This window comes from Hylobates moloch, unplaced genomic scaffold (assembly GCF_009828535.3).
Source record: "Hylobates moloch isolate HMO894 unplaced genomic scaffold, HMol_V3 SCAFFOLD_23, whole genome shotgun sequence".
Classification (NCBI taxonomy): Eukaryota; Metazoa; Chordata; class Mammalia; order Primates; family Hylobatidae; genus Hylobates; species Hylobates moloch.
The window spans coordinates 36,923,976-36,943,160 of record NW_026652298.1 but is presented as its reverse complement, the minus strand read 5'-3'; the positions used below and the strand labels follow the sequence as shown (position 1 = coordinate 36,943,160).

Here is a 19,185-nt window from a genome sequence, read left to right as displayed (position 1 = left end):
TGAGCACGGCCTGACCAACATGATGAAACGTCTCTACTGAAAATACAAAAATTAGCCAGGCATGGTGGCATGCACATGTAGTCCCAGCTACTTGGGAAGCTGAGGCAGGAGAATCGCTTGAACCCAGGAGGCAGATGTTGCAGGGGGCTGAGATCACACTGCTGCATTCCAGCCTGGGAGACAGAGCGAGATTCCATGTCAAAAACAAAGATGACTGAGATACAGACTCCATTAGAGTTGACTCTAACACAAATTAGGTAAGAGCCCAAGGTTTGGCTGGGCAAGTACCTTGATCGGCCTCATCCTGCAGCCTCTACTAGAATGAAGAACCCTTTTTTCTTTACCCATGAAAATGTTTTGTGCTTCGTACCTACGAGTGCAATTTGTGTTAATTCTGCAAAATTTGCCGTATAACTATGCCTCTATTCTTAGCATTTTTCTTTTGAGAGATTTTTCAGCACATCATCTTTGGACTATGTGGAATTGGAAATTTACTTAGAGTCAACAACAAGTACACGAAAGTCAGTTCTTAGTCAAGAGTTAGGTTTTGAAAGATAGTGGATAAAATAAAAAATCTAGTACAGTCAAGATTATACGTGCAAATCCCCTCATCGTTCATAAGGTTTAGCAGTCAGTCTTACCGTGGCTTACCAGGTCCAATCCACACTTCTTCCGCCACGATTGGAGCAGAGGGTGATTTTTTTATGAGCAACTCATGAAGTCATTTAGAGGCCATTTGCAGTAGGAGCCATGTGTACTAGAGACCAATCAATGTGCCCTCATGGCACCATTTCTGCCTCTCTCTCTCTTTGTTCTTGCTAAGTACCCATAGTTCATTTTCCATAGATGAAAAGAGCCCAAGTTGGGCCTATACCTAGGAGTAAAATCCTGGGTTGTTTGGTAACTCTATGTAGAATTGTTTGGGAAGTTGTCAAACTGTTTCTCACAGTGGCTACACCATTTTAAAGCCCACCAGCAGTGTATGAAGGTTCTAGTTTCTCAGCATCCTCACCAACACTTGTTATTTTCTGTATTTTTTTTTTTTTTGAGGCAAAGTCTTCTTGCTCTGTCGCCCAGGCTGGAGTGCAGTGGCACAATCTCTGCTTACTGCAACCTCTGCCTCCCAGATTCAAGTTACTCTCCTGCCTCAGCCTCCCGAGTAGCTGGGATTATAGGCACCCACCACCATGCCTGGCTAATTTTTGTATTTTTTTAGTAGAGACAGGGTTTCACCATGTTGGCCAGGCTGGTCTCAAACTCTTGGCCTCAGATGATCCACCCGCCTTGGTCTCCCAAAGTGCTGGGATTACAGGCATGAGCCGCTGCACCAGGCCAATTTTCTGTATCTTCGATTCTAGCCATCTGTATGGGTATGATGTGGTATCTCATTGTGGTTTTGATTTCTGTTTCCCTGATGATGAATTTCATTGAGCATCTTTTCATGTGCTTATTGCCACTTGTATGCCTTCCTTGGAGATGTGCCATATTTTCATATTCAAAAATGAAAGCACAGGTCCACACAAAAACTTCTACATGAATAATTACAGTAGCATCACTCCTAATAACCCAAAGAGGGAATTAATCCAAATGCCCATCACCAGATGAAGAGATACACTAAATGTTGTCTACCCACATGGTGGAGTATTATTTCATCACAAAAAGGAGCAAAGTACATATGCTACAGCGTGGATGAACCTTCAAAATAGATGAAAGATCACATTCTACATGATTTCATTCAGATGGAAATCTATAGAAATAGGAAGTTGATTAGTGATTGCTTAGGGCTGATAGGGGCATGGGAGGATAGGGGGTGTTAGCTAAAGGGTATGAGGCTTCTTTTTGAGGTCATGAAATGTTCTAAAATTGACTGGTAATGTTTGTGTATATCTCTGAATATATTAAAAACCACTGAAATGTAAAAAATGCAAAGAAAAACAGCCCAAGTTGCAATTTTATTCAACACTTAATTGGCTTTAAAAATAGATTCCAGGCTTGGCATGGTGGCTCACACCTGAAATCCCAGTACTTTGGGAGGCTGCAGTGGGAGGATTGCTTGAGGCCAGGAGTTCCAGGCCAGCCTTGGCAACATGGCAAGACCCTGTCTTCACAAAAAAAGAAAAAATAAATAGCAACTGGGTGCAGTGGCTCACACCTGTAATCCCAGCACTTTGGGAGGCTGAGGCGGGCAGATCACCTGATGTCAGGAGTACAAGACCAGCCTGGCCAACATGGTGAAACCCCGTCTCTACCAAAAATATAAAATTTAGCCTTTTGGTAGTCTGAGCAGCACCATGGCGTTTGTTAAGAACAAGTGCCTTATGAAAGGTGGCAAAAAGGGAGTTAAGAAAGTAGTTGGTCCATTTTCTAAGAAAGATCAGTGTGATGTAAAAGCACCTTCTATGTTCAATATAAGAAATATTGGAAAGATTTGGTCACCAGGACCCAAGGAACCCAAATTGCATCCGATTGTCTCAAGGGTCTTGTGTTTGAAGTGAGTCTTGCTGATTTGCACAATGATGAAGTTGCATTTAGAATATTCAGGCTGATTACTGAAGATGTTCAGGGCAAAAACTGCCTGACTAACTTCTATGGCATGGGTCTTCCCTGTGACAAAATATGTTCTATGGTTGAAAATTGTTCAACAATGATTGAAGCTCATGTTGATGTCAAGACTACTGATGGTTACTTCTTTCATCAGTTTTGTGTTGGTTTTACTAAAAAATGCAACAATCAGATACAGAAGACCTCTTATGCTCAGCACCAACAGTCTGCCAAATCCAGAAGAAGATGATGGAAATCATGACCTGAGAGGTGCAGACAAACGACTTGAAGGAAGTGGTCAATAAATTGATTCCAGACAACAGTGGAAAAGATGTAGAAAAGGCTTGCCAATTTATCCTCTCCATGGTGTCTTCATTAGAAAAGTAAAAATGCTGGAGAACCCTGGCTTTGAAAGGCATGGAGCTTCGTGGTGAAGGTAGTAGTTCTGGAAAACCCACTAGGGACGAGACACATGCTAAAGTTCAATGAGCTGTTGGATATGAACCACCGGTCCAAGAATCTGTTTAAATTTCAGACTTATAATAGTGGCAAATAAAAAGTCCTATTTGTGAAAAACAAACAATAAACAACAATGAAAAAAGCAAAATTAGCCTGGTGTGGTGGTGCATGCCTGTAATCCTAGCTACTCAGGAGGCTGAGGCACGAGAATCACTTGAACGCGGGAGACAGAGGTTGCAGTGAGCCAAGATTGCACCATTGCACTCCAGCCTGGGCGACAGAGTGAGACTCTCTCCAAAAAGAAAAAAGAAAAAAAAAAGTATCCAGGCTTGGTGGCATGCACCTGTATTCTTAGCTACTCTGAAGGCTGAGGTGGGAGGATGGCTTGAGACCAGGAGTAATTTGAGGCTGCACTGAACTATGATTGTGACACTGCACCCAGCCTGGACTGCAGAGCAAGACCCTGTGTCTTATACATACATACATACATACATACATACATACATACATACATACATACGTACACACATACATACATACACACACACACATACATACATACCTAGGCTCTACCTCCGGTGATTCTGACTCAGTAGGGCTGGGTATCCCCTAGGGATCATGCTGTTCAGCCTGTTTCTGGGATGCACTTTTCATTGGGAACTGAGACACTGGCTGTGAGCCTTTCTGTCCTGAGATGTAGAGGTCATGGCGATGCAGGTTCAAGCTTAAGGAGACCTGACTGTGTTAGGTATTGTGCTGAACATCATCTCTTATTCTCGCAGCAACATCCCTAGAAGGTTAATGATGTGTCCCTGCTCTACAGATGAGGAACTGAGCTTTCAGAGGAGCTTAGCTTGTTGAAAACTTATACTTCCTACTGGAAACTTTGTACCCTTTGACTAGTATCTCCTATCCCCTACCTTTCCTCTACCCCAGCCCCTGAAAACCACTGTCCTACTCTCTATTTCTGTGAGTTCAACTTCTTTAGATTCCACATATAAGTAAAATCATGCAGTATTTGTCTTTTTGTGCCTGGCTTATTTCACTTAACACAATGTCTTTGAAGTTCATCGATGTTGTTGAAAATGACAGGATTTCTTTCTTTTTCAAGGGTTAATAGTATTCCATTGCGTGTATATAGTACATTTTCTTTATCCTTTCATCCACTGATGGACATTTAGGTTGATTCTATATCTTGCGTATTATGAATAGTGCTTCAGTGAACGTAGGAATGTAGCGATCCCTTCGACATAATGACTTCAGTTTTTTTTTGGTCTATACCCAGAAGTTGTGTTGCTGGATTATATGCTTTGAAATCTATAGCACAGCGGGTTGACTATAGTCAATAATAATGTATCTTTTAAAATAACTAAGAGGGTACATTTCAAATGTCTCATTGTAAAAATTGTCAGTAAATTAGGGGATGGACATGTTAATTTGTTTGATCTAATCATTCTACGTTGTATGCATATATCAAAACATCACATAAATGTGTACAATTATGATTTGTCAATTAAAATAACATTAGTTAAAAAAATAAGTAACTTGTTCAAAGCCCCAGTCGGGTTTGATGGAGCTGGGACATGCACCAAGGCTGTTGCTTGCAGGCCCACAGAGTCCTTGGTCCACGAATGTTGAAGCCCTACCTGAGATTTCTACTGAGATCAGTGTAGGGATTCAATGTCTCAGAATCATCCCATCCTCCAGGGCCCACAAGTCCAGGACTGCCGCCTCTATCCCTGACCCTACTGACCTGAAATATGGCCCCTGCTTTCATTTCCGGGAGCATACAACACTTACACCAAGGATTGATGGGTTTTCTTGACTTCATTTGAGATGTGGGGCTGTGGAGAGGGTCCCATGATCCTTGCTTGGTGTTGGCCAACTCATTGACTTCTCTCCTTTGACTTCGCCCTTCCCTTTTCTACTCACCTCCTCTGTCATGGATTGCTCTGGGAATTCTGAGCCCTGGTTCCCTTATTTTGCAGATAACCTTCACTCTTCTCTGCAACGAATCCCAAAAGTATGTAGTTGAGCTGACTGCAAGGTGCTTGACATGCAAGAGACTCCACAAATGGGATTCGGCCTCTGGAAAGTGGTGGTAGTTCCAGATTTATGTGGATGTTACTTTGTTTTTCCCTATAAAATATATTGTTTAAACTATCAAACTGTTGGCTCCTGGATGCAGTCCTTTGCTGGTAGCAGTGGGCTGGGTACTGCCACTGGGGGGAAATGCTGCCCACTTAGAGAAAGAGAAACTGGTTCTCTTTAAGAGGCAGAGGGGGGTTTCCAGTGCCAGCTTGTTTGGAGGCAAAATGGCTGTTGTATTAAAATTGCCCAAACTTGGGCTTGTACCTTGTGTGTTTAGAGCTCAAAACCACGATTGCTTTCATTTTTTTTTTTTTTTTTTGGTGGTCGGTTTTCCATCCTTTTGCTTGACAGGTTTCTGCTAATAGCTTCAACCTCAAGAGTTCCATTATACAGACACTAATAGCACCTACTATGTGTCAGTCTGTAGTGCCTACTATGTGCCAGGCATTGGAGATAATATAATGATGAACAAGATAAACATGACACTTGGAAAAGAGAGTCTAGTTCCCACTCTCAGCCCACCCCAAAGAGAGGCCAGAATTGGGCTTCCAAAGATCTCAGATGCCCTTGCATCATCTTCCCGAAGAGGGAAGGTGAAGCTTTGGTGTCTGAAGAGAATTTGGCTGGACAATCCCCAAGGTTTGGAACAATGGGAAGGAGCTGCCATCTGTGTTTAAGGTAAGAAGTGGGGGAGTGGCTGGATATCAGAGGAAGCCAAGATTAAGAGAAGGTTTTTGTGAGTTTCTATGCATAGTGGAGACCTATTATAGTGAGGGTCCCTGGGGCTGAGCCTGTGGGTCAGTGGAATGATGCTGTGAGGAGGGTCTTGTTATAGCAGATGGCCCATAAAAGACTGATGGATCGTGAGCAGCTTGAAGAATAGAGAGTTTGGGGGACGTAGTTCCTACCTGGCTTTCCAACAGTGTGTAAGCCCAGAATTCTTACATAAGCCCACGGAGAAGGGAAAGGAATGCTGGTAACGAAAAGATTGAATTCTCCACCTGCCAGGCATCCAGGGGCTCAGAGCAGATTTAACTGAAGTTACAGAAATAGGAATGTGACATTTCCTACATCCGGGTGTGCTGGAGCAAAATGTATTCCCTCTCAGGTTTGTGGGGAAGGAGAATGCTAACAGACAAGACTCCAGGTTTTCGCTCTTAAACCTGGTGCCTAGAAATGCATTTTCTACTGGGTGCAGACAGAAGCTCCATATAGACATACCCATCGCTGCATCTCTCATGCCTTGTGTTCTTCCTAATTTTCCCTTTTTAACTCACAGAGGAAGAAAGTTCCAGCATCACTTCTGGCCTCTCAAGAGTGAGATAGGTGGCCAGGTGGGGTTGCTCATGCCTGTAATCTAAGCCCTTTGGGAGGCTGAGGTGGGCAGATCACTTGAGGCCAGGAATTTGAGACCAGCTTGGCCAACATGGTGAAACCGTGTCTCTACTAAAAATACGAAAATTAGCCAGGTGTGGTCATGGGCACCTGTAGTCCCAGCTACTCTGGAGTCCAAGACATGAGATTCCCTTGAACCCAGAGTGTGGAGGCTGCAGTGAGCCAAGATTGCACCACTGCACTCTAGCCTGGGTGATAGAGCGAGACTCGGTCTCAAAACAAAACGAAACAAAAAGAAGAGTGAGTTAGGATGAAAGCTTCCAAGTCTCTCTGCCCCTTTCATACATCTCCTTCCTGGTGAGCAGGGGAGTTGACTTTATTGGCAAGACTGAGGAAATGCTGACTGTATTTCTGCCATGTTCACTTATTAGTGGATGGGTTATTTTGCCTATACTATGGCCACAGGAGCCACCTCTCAGTCCCTTGCATAGTCACCAGGCTTTTTTAGGGCAAGCAGAACAGGTAAGATCTGCCTCTGGCAGAGCCAGCCAGGTCTCCTTGCCCTCTGCTTCCCTTTCTGCCTGTGACTGAATGGGCATGTCAGGGTCTAGTAGGGGATCCAGGAGGAGGAAGCCTCATTAACTTTTATTCTCCATGTGAGATTTTGGTACATGCATGCAAGGTGTAATGATCAAATCAGGGTCTTTAGGATATTAATCACCTCAAACATTGATCATTTCTTTGTGTTGGGAATATTTCAAATCTTATTGCTGTTTAGAAATATACAATAAATTCATTTATCAGGATACAAAATCTATGTATGCAAATCAGTAGCAGTGCTATACACCAACAGCAACCAGGCTGAGAATCAAATCGAACCCTTTTATAATAACTGTAAAAATAAAATACTTAGGAATATACCTAACCAAGGAGGTGAAAGACCCCTACAAGGAAAACTACAAAACACTGCTGAAAGAAATCATAGATGACACAAACAAATGGAAACACATTCCATGCTCATGGATGGGTAGACTCACTATTGTGAAGATGACCGTACTGCCAAAAGCTGTCTAGAAATTCAATACAATTCCTATCAAAATACCATCATCATTTTTTATAGAGCTAAAAAAAAATGCCAAAATTCATTTGGAACTATGAAAGAGTCTGCATAGCCAAAGCAAAACTAAGCAAAAAGAACCAGTCTAGAGGCATCACATTACCCAACTTCAAACTATATTACAAGGCTATAGTCACCAAAACAGCATGGTGCTGGCATAGAAATAGGCACATGACCAATGGAACAGAGTAGAGAACCCAGAAATAAAGCCAAATACTTAACAACCAACTGATCTTCGACAAAGTAAACAAAAACAAAATAGGGAAAGTACACCCTATACAACAAATAGTGCTGGGATAATTGGCAAGCCACATGTAAAAGAATAAAACTGGATCCTCATCTCTCACCTTATACAAAAATCAACACGGCATGGATCAAAGACTTAAATCTAAGGTCTGAAACCATAAAAATTCTAGAAGACATCATTGAAAAATGCTTCTACACATTGGCTTAGGCAAACAGTTCGTAACCAAGAACCCAAAAGCAAATGCAACAGAAACAAAGATAAATAGATGGGACTTAATTAAACTAAAAGCCTCCTGCACAGCAAAGGAAATAATCAGCAGAGTAAACAGATCACCCAGAGAGTGGGAGCAAATTTTCACAAACTGCATCTGACAAAGGACTAACGTCCAGAATCTACAGGGAACTCTAACCAGCAAGAAAAAAATAATCCCATCAAAAAGTGTGTCAAGGACATGAATAGACAATTCTCAAAAGAAGATACACAAATGGCCAACAAACATATGAAAAAATGCTCAACGTCACTAATTATTGGGGAAATGCATATCAAAACCACAATGCAATACCACGTGTAAAATAAACAAAAATAGGGCTGGGCGCGATGGCTCACGCGTGTAATCCCAGCACTTTGGGAGGCCCGGGCGGGTGGATTGCTTGAGGTCAGGAGTCCGAGACCAGCCTGACCAACTTGGTGAAACCCCGTCTCTACTGAAAATACAAAAATTAGCCGGGCATGGTGGCGGTTGCCTGTAATGCCAGCTACTCAGGAGGCTGAGGCAGGAGAATCGCTTGAACCTGGGAGGCAGAGGTTGCAGTGAGCTGATATCGCGCCACTGTACTCCAGCCTGGGCTACAGGTGGAGCGAGACTCCATCTCAAAACAACAACAACAACAACAACAACAACAACAGCAGAAAACAAAAAACAAAAATTGATGTTGGCATGGATGTGAAAGAGAATGCTTTTACACTGATGGTGAGAATGTAAGCTAGTACCACCACTATGGAAAGCAGTATGCAGATTCCTTGAAGAACTAAAAGTAGATCTACTATTTGATCCAGCAATCCCACTACTAGGTATCTACCCAGAGGAAAGGAAGTTATTATATGAAAAAGACACGTTTGCACACACGTTTACAGCAGCAAAATTCAGTTGCAAAACTATAGGACCAGCCCAAATGCCCATCAATCAATTAGTGGATAAAGAAAATGTGTTATATATGTATATACCATAGGATACTACTTAGCCTCAAAAAGGAATGAAATAATGGCATTCATAGCAACCTGGATGGAGTTGGAGACCATTATTCTAAATGAAGTAACTCAGCAATGGAAAACCAAACATCGCACGCTCTCACTAGTGGGAGCTAAGCCATGATGATGTAAAGGCACAAGAATGAAACAGTGGACTTTGGGGGCTCAGGGGGAAGGCAGAGGGGGTAAGAGATAAAAGACTATACATTGGGTAAACTGCTCTGGTGATGGGAGTGCCAAAATTTCAGAGATCATCACTGAAGAACTTATCTATGTAACCAAATACCACCTGTTCCCTAAAAACTATTGAAATAGAAAAAAGAAATATACAATAAATTGTTATAGTCACTTTCTATGATATTAAACACTAGATCTTATTCCTTCTGTTATATATTTTTATACCCAATAATCAATCTCTTTTCAAACCCCTCCTCATCCCAGCTTCTGGTAACTATCATTATACTCTTTATCTCCATGATACCAATTTTTTATAGCTCCAGGGCACACAAGTCCATAACTGAGGTCCGTATCCCTGACCCTACTGACCTGAAACATGGCCCCTGCTTTGATTTCCAGGAGCGTAAACTACTCATATAAGTGAGAACGTGCAATAGTTTTCTTTCTGTGCATGGCCTAGTTCACCTAACATTATGACCTTTAGTTCCATCCATTTAGCTGAAAATGACAGGATTTCATTCTTTATGGCTGAATACTGTTCTATTCTGCATATATTCCTATTTGCTTTATCCATTCATCCATTAATTGACACTTAGATTGATTCCATATCTTGGCTATTGCAATTAGTGCTGCAGTAAATATGGGGGTACAGGTATCCCATTGATACACTGATATCCTTTTTTTTGGATATATACCCAGGAGTGGGACTGCTGGATCATATGGTAGATCTGTCCTTAGTTTTTTGAGAAATCTCTGTTCTTTTTAAAATAATGGCTGTACTAATTTACATTCCCACCAACAATATACAATAATTTTCTTATCTTCAGATACTTGCCAGCATTTGTTGTGCTTTGTCTTTTTAGTAATAGCCATTCTAACAAGTGTGAGATGATATCTCATTGTGGTTTTGATTTGCATTTCCGTGATGATTAGTGATGTTGAATATGTTTTCATAAACTTGGTGATTTGTATATCTTCTTTTGAGAAATGTCTGTTTATTTTTTGATAGTTTCTTCTGCTGTGCAGAAGCTCTTTCATTTAATTAGATCCCATTTGTCAATTTTTGCTTTTGTTGCAATTGCTTTTGGCATCTTCACCATGAACTCTTAGCCCATCACTATGTACCGGATGGTATTGCCTAGATTGTCTTCCAGCGTTTTTATAGTTATGGGTTTTACATGTAAGACTTTAAGCCATCTTGAGTTAATTTTTGTATATGGTGTAAGGGAGGGGTGTTGTCTTTTCACTCTGTTGATTGTTTTCTTTGATATGCAGAAGGTAGTTAGTTTAATATAATCCCATTTGTCTGTTTTTGTTGCTTGTACTTTTTAAGTGTTAGCCGTACAGTCTTTGTTATCAAGCAGTTCTCCTGTGTTTACTTCTAGTAGTTTTATAGTTGCGGCTGTTACATTTAAGTCTTTAATCGATTTTGAATTTATTTTTGTAAGTGATGAGAGATAAGTGTCTAGTTTTATTCTTCTGTGTTTGGATATCTAGTTTTCCTGGCACCATTTAATGAAGAGGGTGTCCTTTATTCAATGTATGTTCTTGACATCTTTCTTGAAAATCAGTTAGCTGTAAATATATGGATTCGTTTCTGGGTTCTTTAGTCTGTTTCCTTTGTTTTTCTGTCTGTTTTAATACCAGTGCATGCTGTTTTGGTTACTATAGCTTTGCAGTATATTTTTAAGTTAGGTAGTGTAAGGCTTCTAGCTTTGTTCTTTTTGCTCAGTATTGCTTTGGGTATTTGGGGTCTTCTGTGGTTCCATATGAATTTGAGCGTTTTTTTTTTTTCCTGTTTCTGTGAAGAATATAATTGAGAGGGATTATATTGAATCTCTAGATTGCTTCAGGTAGTATGGTCATTTTAACAATATTAGTTATGCCAATCCACGAGCATGAGATGCCTTTCCATTTGTTTGTGTCCTTCTCAGTTTATTTTATCAGTGTTTTGTGGTTTTCATTGTAGAGGTTTTTTGTTTTTTTTTTTCCCCATCCTTGGTTAAATTTATTCCTAGGTATTTTATTTTTGTGGCTATTGTAAATAGAATTTCTTCCTTAATTTCTTTTTTAGCTAGTTTGTTACTGGTATATAGACACATTACTGATTTTTGTATGTTGATTTTGTGTCCTGAAGCTTTACTGAATTATACATCTGTTTTTTTAAACTTTTTTTATTTTTATTTTTTTGAGATAGAGTCTTGCTCTGTTGCCCAGGCTGGAGTGCAGTGGTGCAATCTTGGCTCACTGCAACCTCCACCTCTTGGGTTCAAGCGATTCTCCTGCTTCAGCCTCCCAAGTAGCTGGGATTGCAGGCACCTACCACCATGCCTGGCTAATTGTATTTTTAGTAGAGACAGGGTTTCACTGTGTTGGCCAGGCTGGTCTCACACTCCCAACCTCAGGTGATCCACCCACCTTGGCCTCCCAAAGTGCTGGGATTACAGGCATGAGCCACCATGCCCAGCCTAATTTATCCGTTCTAAGAGTTTTTTGGTGGAGTCTTTAGGTTTTTCTGTTTACAAGTATAAGATTATGTGATCTGCAAAGTGAGGCAGTTTGACTTCCTCTTGTCCAGTTTGGATGCCTTTTATTTCTTTATCTTGTCTGATCACTCTGGCTTGGGTGTCCCATACTGTGTTGAATAAGAGTGGTGAAAGTGGGCATCCTTGTCTTGTTCCAGTTCTTAGAGGAAAGGCTTTTCAGTTTTTCCCAGTGAGTATGATGTTAGCTGTAGATTTGTCATATATGCCTTTTCTTATGTTGAAATGTTCCTTCTATGCTTAATATGTTGAGAGTTTTCATCATGAAGGAATGGTAAGTTTTACCGAGTGATTTTTCTGCATCTGCTGAGATGATCAGATAGTTTTTGCCTTTCATCTTGTTGATGTGATGTATCACATGTATTGATTTGTGTATGTTGAGCCATTTTTGCATTCCTGGTATAAATCCCACTTGATCATGGTATATTATCTTTTTCATTCATCATTAGATTCGGCTTGGTAGTATTATGCTGAGAATTTTTCCATCTCTGTTCATTAGGAATATTGGCCTGTAGTTTTCTCTTTTTGTTGTGTCCTTGTCTTGATTGGATATCAGGGTAGTCCTGGCCTTATACAATGAGTTAGGAAGAGTTCCCTTCTCTTCAATTTTTGGGAATAGTTTGAGAAGAATTGGTGTTTGTTTTTCTTTATAAATTCAGTAGAAATCAGTAAAAAAGTTTAGTCTAGGGCTTTTCTCTTTTGGGAGACTTTTTGTTACTGATTCAAACGTGCTATTCATTTTGGGTCCATTCAGGTTTTCTGTTTCTTCCTAGTTCAATCTTGGTAGGCTGTGTATGTCTGGGAATTTATCCCTTTCCTCTAGGTTTTGCAATTTGTTAGCATATGGTTTTTCATAATAGCCTCTAATGATCCTTTTTCTTTGGTAACGGTTGTAATGTCTCATTTTTCATTTCTGATTGTATTTATTTGGGTCTCCTTTCTTTGTTTTTTTGGTTAGCCTCACTAGTGGTTTATCAGTTTTGTTTAACTTTTCAAAAAACCAACTTTTATCTTGTTGATTCTTTGCATTTCTTTTTTGTCTCTGTTGCATTTGGTTCTGCTGTGTTATTTATTATTTTTTCTTTCTACTAATTGTGTGTTTGGTCTGTTCTTGCTTTTTGAGTTCCTTGAGGTGTATCATTAGGTTGTTTATTTGAAATCTTTCTACTTTTTTGTGTAGGCATTTATTGCTATAAACTTTCCTTCTGGTACTGCTTTTGCTGTATCCCGTAGGTTTTGCATGATGTGTTTCCATTTTCTGTTTAAGAAAAATTTTTGATTTCCATCTTAATTTCTTCACTGACCCAATGATCATTCAATATCATGTTTAATGTCCATGTATTTGTACAGTTTCTGAATTTCTCCTTGTTATTGATTTCAAGTTTTATTCCATTGTGGTCTGAGAAGATACTTGATAAGATTTTAATTTTTAGAATTTTGTTGAGCCTTGTTTTGTGTCCTAACATATGGTCTATTCTGGAGAATGTTCCATGTGTTGATGAGATGATTGTGTATTCTGCTGCTGCTGGATGAAATATTCTGAAAATATCTGTTAGGTCCATTTGGTCTAAAATGCAGCTTAAATCTAATGTTTCTTTGTTGATTTCATGTCTAGATGAACTGTACAGTGCTGAGAGTAGGATATTGATGTTCTCAACTATCATTGTATTCGACTCTATCTCTCCCTCTAGATTTAATAATATTTGCTATATGTGTCTGGATGCTCTTGTGTTGGTTGCATGCATATTTAGAATTGTTATATTTTGTTGCTGAATTGATCCCTTTATTACCATATAATGACCTTCTTTGTCCTTTTTACAGTTTTTGACTTAGTCTGTTTTATCTGATGTAAGTTTAGCTACTCCTCATTACTTTTGATTTCTGTTTGTGTGGTAAATCTTTTTCAGTCCCTTCACTTTTAGTCTATGTGTGTCTTTACAAGTGAAGTGAGTTTCTTGTAGATGTTGGGTCATTTTTTATCCATTAAGCCTGTCTCTATCTTTTAGGTAGGTAATTTAACCCATATTCGAAGTTATTATTGATAGGTGAGGACTTATTCCTGTCATTTTGTTCATTGTTTTCTGGTTACTTTGTATATCCTTTTGATACAGTTTGGCTGTATCCCCGCTCAGATCTCATCTTGAATTCCCATGTGTTGTGGGAGGGACCTGGTGGGAAGTAGTTGAATCATGGGGGCAGGTATTTCCCGTGTTGTTCTTTTGATAGTGAATAAGTCTCATGAGATCTGATGGTTTTAAAAGGAGGAGTTTCCCTGCTCAAGCTCTCTCTTTGCCTGCTGCCATCCCTGTAAGATTTGACTTGCCTCTCCTTGACTTCCGCAATGATTTTGAAGCCTCCCCAGCAATGTAGAACTGTTAAGTCCATTAAACTTCTTTCTTTTGTAAATTTCGCCGTCTTGAATGTGTCTTTATCAGCTGTGTGAAAATGGACTAATACAGTAAATTGGTACCAGAAGTGGGGTGTTGCTAAAAGATACCTGAATATGTGGAAGTGACTTTGGAACTGGGAAACAGGCAGAGGTTGGAACAGTTTGGAGGGCTCAGAAGGAGACAGGAAAATGTGGGAAAGTTTGGAAGAGATTTCCTAGAGACTTCCCCGAAATGCTGATAGTTATATGGACAATAAAGTCTAGGCTGAGGTTGTCTCAGATGGAAATGAGGAACTTGTTGGGAACTGGCACAAAGGTGACTCCTGTTATCTTTTAGCAAAGAGACTGGTGGCATTTTGCCCCTGCTGTAGAGATTTGTGGAATTTTGAGCTTGAGAGAGATGATTTAGGGTATCTGGTAGAACACATTTCTAAGCAGCAAAGCATTCAAGAGATGACTTGGGTGCTGTTAAAGGCACTCAGTTTTATAAGGGAAGCAGAGCATAAAAGTTTGGAAAATTTGCAGCCTGACAATGCAATAGAAAATAAAATCCCATTTTCTCAAGAAAAATTCGATCTGGCTGCAGAAGTTTGTTTAAGTAACAAGGAGCCAAATGTGAATCCCCAAGAGAATGGGGAAAATGTCTCTAGGGCATGTCACAGGTCTTCATGGGAGCCCCTCCCATCAAAGGCCCAGAGGCCTAGGAAGAAAAGATGGTTTTGTGGGCTGGACCCAGGGCCCCACTGCTGTAAGCAGCCTAGGGTGCCTGAGTCCTAGCCACTCCAGCTGCAGCTAAAAGGAGCCAAGGTGCAACTTGGGCTGTGGTTTCAGAGGGTGCAAGCCCCAAGCCTTAGCAGCTTCCACATGGTGTTGAGCCTATGGGTGCAGAGAAGTCAAAAACTGAGGTTTGGGAACTGCTGCCTAGATTTCAGATGTATGGAAATGCCTAGATGTCCAGGCAGGAGTTTGCTGCAGAGGCAGGGCACTCATGGAGAACCTCTACTAGGGCAGTGCAGAAGGGAAATGTGGGGTCGGAGCCCCTACATAGAGTCCCTACTGTGGCACCACCTAGTGGAGCTGTGAGAAGAGGGCCACCATCCGCCAGACCCCAGAATGGTGGATTCACTGGCAGCTTGCACTGTGTGCCTGGAAAAGCTGCAGACACTCAATGCCAACCCATGAAAGGAGCCAGGAGGGGGTTTATACCCTATAAAGCCACAGGAGTGGAGCTGTGGCCTTTTTTCTCCCAAGGCCATGGGAGCCCACCTCTTACATCAGCATGACCTGCATGTGAGACATGGAGTCAAAGCAGATCATTTTGGAGCTTTGAGATTTGACTGCCCCACTGGATTTTGGGCTTGCATGAGGCCTGTAGCCCCTTTGTTTTGGCAATTTTCTCCCATTTGGAATGACTATGTTTACCCAATGCCTATACCCCCATTGTATCTAGGAAGTAACTAACTTGTTTTTGATTTTACATGCTCATAGGTGGAAGGGATTTGCCTTGTCTCACATGAGACTTTGGACTGTGGACTTTTGAGTTAATGCTGAACTTAGTTAAGACTTTGGGGGACTGTTGGGAAAGCATGATTGGTTTTGAAATGTGAGGATATGAGATTTGGGAAGGGCCAGGGGCAGAATGACATGGTTTGGTTGTGTCCCCACCCAGATCTCATCTTGAATTCCCACATGTTGTGGGAGGGACCTGGTGGGAAGTAATTGAGTCGTGGGGGCAGGTCTTTCCCATGATGTTCTCATGATAATGGGTAAGTCTCACAAGATCTGACGGTTTTAAAAAGGGTAGTTTCCCTGCAGAAGCTCTCTCTTAGGCTGCTGCCATCCAAGTGAGACATGACTTGCTTCTTCTTGCCTTCCAACGTGATTGTGAGGCTTCCCCAGCTACGTGGAAATGTAAGTCCATTAAACCTCTTTCTTTTGTAAATTGCCCAGTCTCAGTCAGGTATGTCTTTATCAGCAGTGTGAAAACAGACTAATACACCTTTGTTCCTTTTTTCTCTCATTATTTATTGTTGCAGTTTGGTAGTTTTGTTTAGTGGTGACGTTTGAATCCTTTCTCCTTTGTGTGTCTGCGCTACCAGTGAGTTTTATACTTTCAGGTATTTTCATGATGCTAGATAGTGTTCTTTTGCTTCCCAGTGTAGGACTCCCTTAAGCATTTCTTGTAGGACCATAACAGACAAGACACAAACAAACAGTGTTTTGCTTATCTGGGAAATATTTTTTTCTCTTTTATTTATTTATTTTTTAAGCAATGGAGTCGCACTCTGTCACCCAGGCTGGAGTACAGTGGCATGATCATAGCTCACTGCAGCCTTGAGCTCCTGGGCTCAAATGATCCTCCTGCCTCAGCCTTCTGAGTCTGTGGAATTGCAGATGTGAGCTGCTGTGCCAAGTTCCTTCATTTGTGAAGGATAGCTTTGCTGGGTATAGTATTTTTGGCTTACATTTTTTATTTTTTTTTACTTGTAGTATACATCCCCTTTTCTCCTAGCCTGTAAGGTTTCTGCTGAGAAATCCCCTGTTAGCCTGATGGAGATTCTCTTATAAGTGACTTGATGCTTTTCTCTTGTTGTTTTTAGCATTTTCTCTTTGTCTTTTGATGATTTTACCATAATGTACCTTGGAGAAGACCTTTTTGAGTTGTATTTATTTGGTAATCTTTGAGCTTCCTGTGTTTGGATCTATATCATTTGCAAGACTTAGGAATTTTTCAGTTATTATTTTATTAAATAGGTTTTCTATGCCTTTACCCATCTTGTCTCCATCCAGAACTCCCAGAATTTCAGTTTTTGGTTACATATATGTCCCATATGTCATGTAGCCTTGCTTCATTCTTTTTTCTTTCTTTTTGTCTGACTGGATTATTTTAAAAGACTAGTCTTCAGAAATTCTTTGTTTTGCTTGATCTAGTCTATTGTTAAAGCTGTCAATTATCTTCTGCATTTGTTTCAATGATTTCTTCTTTTCCAGGATTTGTGTTTGGTTCTTTGTTATGCTGTCTATCTCTGTTGAATTTCTCATTCAGATCATGAATTGTTTTCCTGATGTTTTTGTATTCATTATCTGTGTTCTCTTGTATCTCCCTGAGTTTCTTTAATATCGTTATTCTGAATTTTTTTCAGGCATTTCATAGATTTTCTTTTCATTGGAATCTGTTGCTGGAGAATTATTGTGCTTCTTTGGAGGTGTTATGTATCCCTTTTCATATTTCTTGTGTCCTTATGTGACTATCTGTGCCTCTGACAAAGCAGTCACTTCTTCCAGTTTTATGGATTGGCTTTTATATGGGAAAGACCTTTTCTTATAGCTGTATCTACAGTGTTCACTGGATATCACACTTTGGCTTTGATTCTGGGTGGGTACAGTGGTATAGTCTGCGTATGATTTCTTCAGCTGTAATTGGCATGAGTGGTGTCTGTGAGTTATTCAGTGGCTTAGACTGCAGGTTTTTTTTTGTTTTTTGTGGTTGTTGAGATGGAGTCTAGTTCTGTCACCAGGCTGGAGTGCAGCGATGCAATTTCAGTTCAGTGCAACCTCTGCCTCCTGGGTTCAAGCGATTCTTCTGCCTCAGCCTACTGAGTAGCTAGGACTACAGGCATGTGCCACCATGCCCAGCTAATTTTTGTATTTTTAGTAGAGATGGGGTTTCACCATGTTGGCCAGGCTGGTCTCGAACTCCTGACCTCGTGATCTACCCGCCTCGGCCTCTCAAAGTGCTGGGAGTACAGGCGTGAGCCACTGTGCCCGACCAGACTGCATTTGTTATTGGAGGCTGTGGTGAGGCTTTGCTGAGGATGGGGATGCCAGGAAGTCTTGTTCTTCAGTATCAGTGGTAGTGGTGGTAGACCAGGTGTGTCAATACCAGGGACCATGTGCAGTGTATATGGGCACTGATGATAGCCTGTCTGTATGGGCCAATCTCTGGGCCTCCAGGTGGCTTCTTTGGTTGCTGGCAGTGGCAGCACTGGCTCAGGTGGGCAGGTGTGTCATTGGGCTCCTGGGTGGTGTGTGTGGCAGGCTGATCTCTAGTTCTCCAGGTGACGTGTGCAGGTTCTGGTGGTGGGTAGGCAGGTGTTTCCTCAGGCCTCTCAGTAGTAAGTGTGAGCACTAGCTCTGGAGGTAGGGTGAGTCAATCTCCAGGCCCCCAGATGGTACATTCAGGCACCAGCATATTCCTATGCATTTCTAGATAAAATCATTTTTCGGAAAACCTGAGCATATGTCCTATTAATACAAGTTACCCTCATCAGCTCTGCTTGAGAAGAAGGGGGAATTCCCTCAGTAGAACAGTCAGAATGGAATCAGACTTGTTTTGAACCAGTCACTGGTAAGGGGGGATAGGCTAAGATGATAAGCTCAGAATCTAAACCTTAGACTAGGGAATGGCAAACTTTTTCCATAAAGATGCAAATGGTAATATTTTAGGCTTTTGGTCTAGATAACCTCTGTTGCAGTGACCCAGTGGTGCCATTGTAGCCTAAAAGCTATGTAGACAATGCATAAATGAATGGACTTGGTTTTATTCCAATAAAACTTAATTTATACAAACAGTCAGAGGGCCAGATTTCGCCCTTGGTCTATAGTTTGCCAACCCTGTTTAGACTAGTCACAATTTGTTCTCTGGGGCTGGGCCAACTTTTCCTAAAAAAAAAAAAAAAGCAACCCGCTGTCAGAATAAAATAGGGTTTCTATTTAAAAAGAAGAAGAAGGCTGGGTGTGGTGGCTCATGCCTATAATCCTAGCACTTTGGGAGGGTGAGGCAGGAAGACTGCTTGAGGCCAGGAGTTTGAAACCAGCTTGGGCAATATAGTGAGACCCTGTCTCTGCAAAGAATAAAAAAATTAGCTAAGCATGGTGGCACATGTCTGTAGTCCTAGCTATGTAGGAGGCTGAAGGGGAAGATCACTTGAGCCCAGGATTTTGAGGTTACAGCGAGCTCTGACTGTGCCACTTATACTCTAGCCTAGGCAAAGAGTGAGACCCTGTTTCAAAAAAAAAAAAAAAAGTCGGTTGGGGC

The 19,185-nt window shown here is 41.1% G+C and overlaps 1 protein-coding gene and 1 pseudogene across 1 annotated transcript in view; both read left to right on the top strand.

The window, feature by feature from the left end:
* The window catches only part of RBFOX1 (RNA binding fox-1 homolog 1), a 2,506,415-nt gene that overhangs the window by 28,303 nt on the left and 2,458,927 nt on the right, over positions 1-19,185 (top strand). The gene's annotated exons all lie outside the window — the stretch shown is intronic.
* On the top strand, positions 2,292-3,069 carry LOC116462320 (small ribosomal subunit protein eS1-like; annotated as a pseudogene).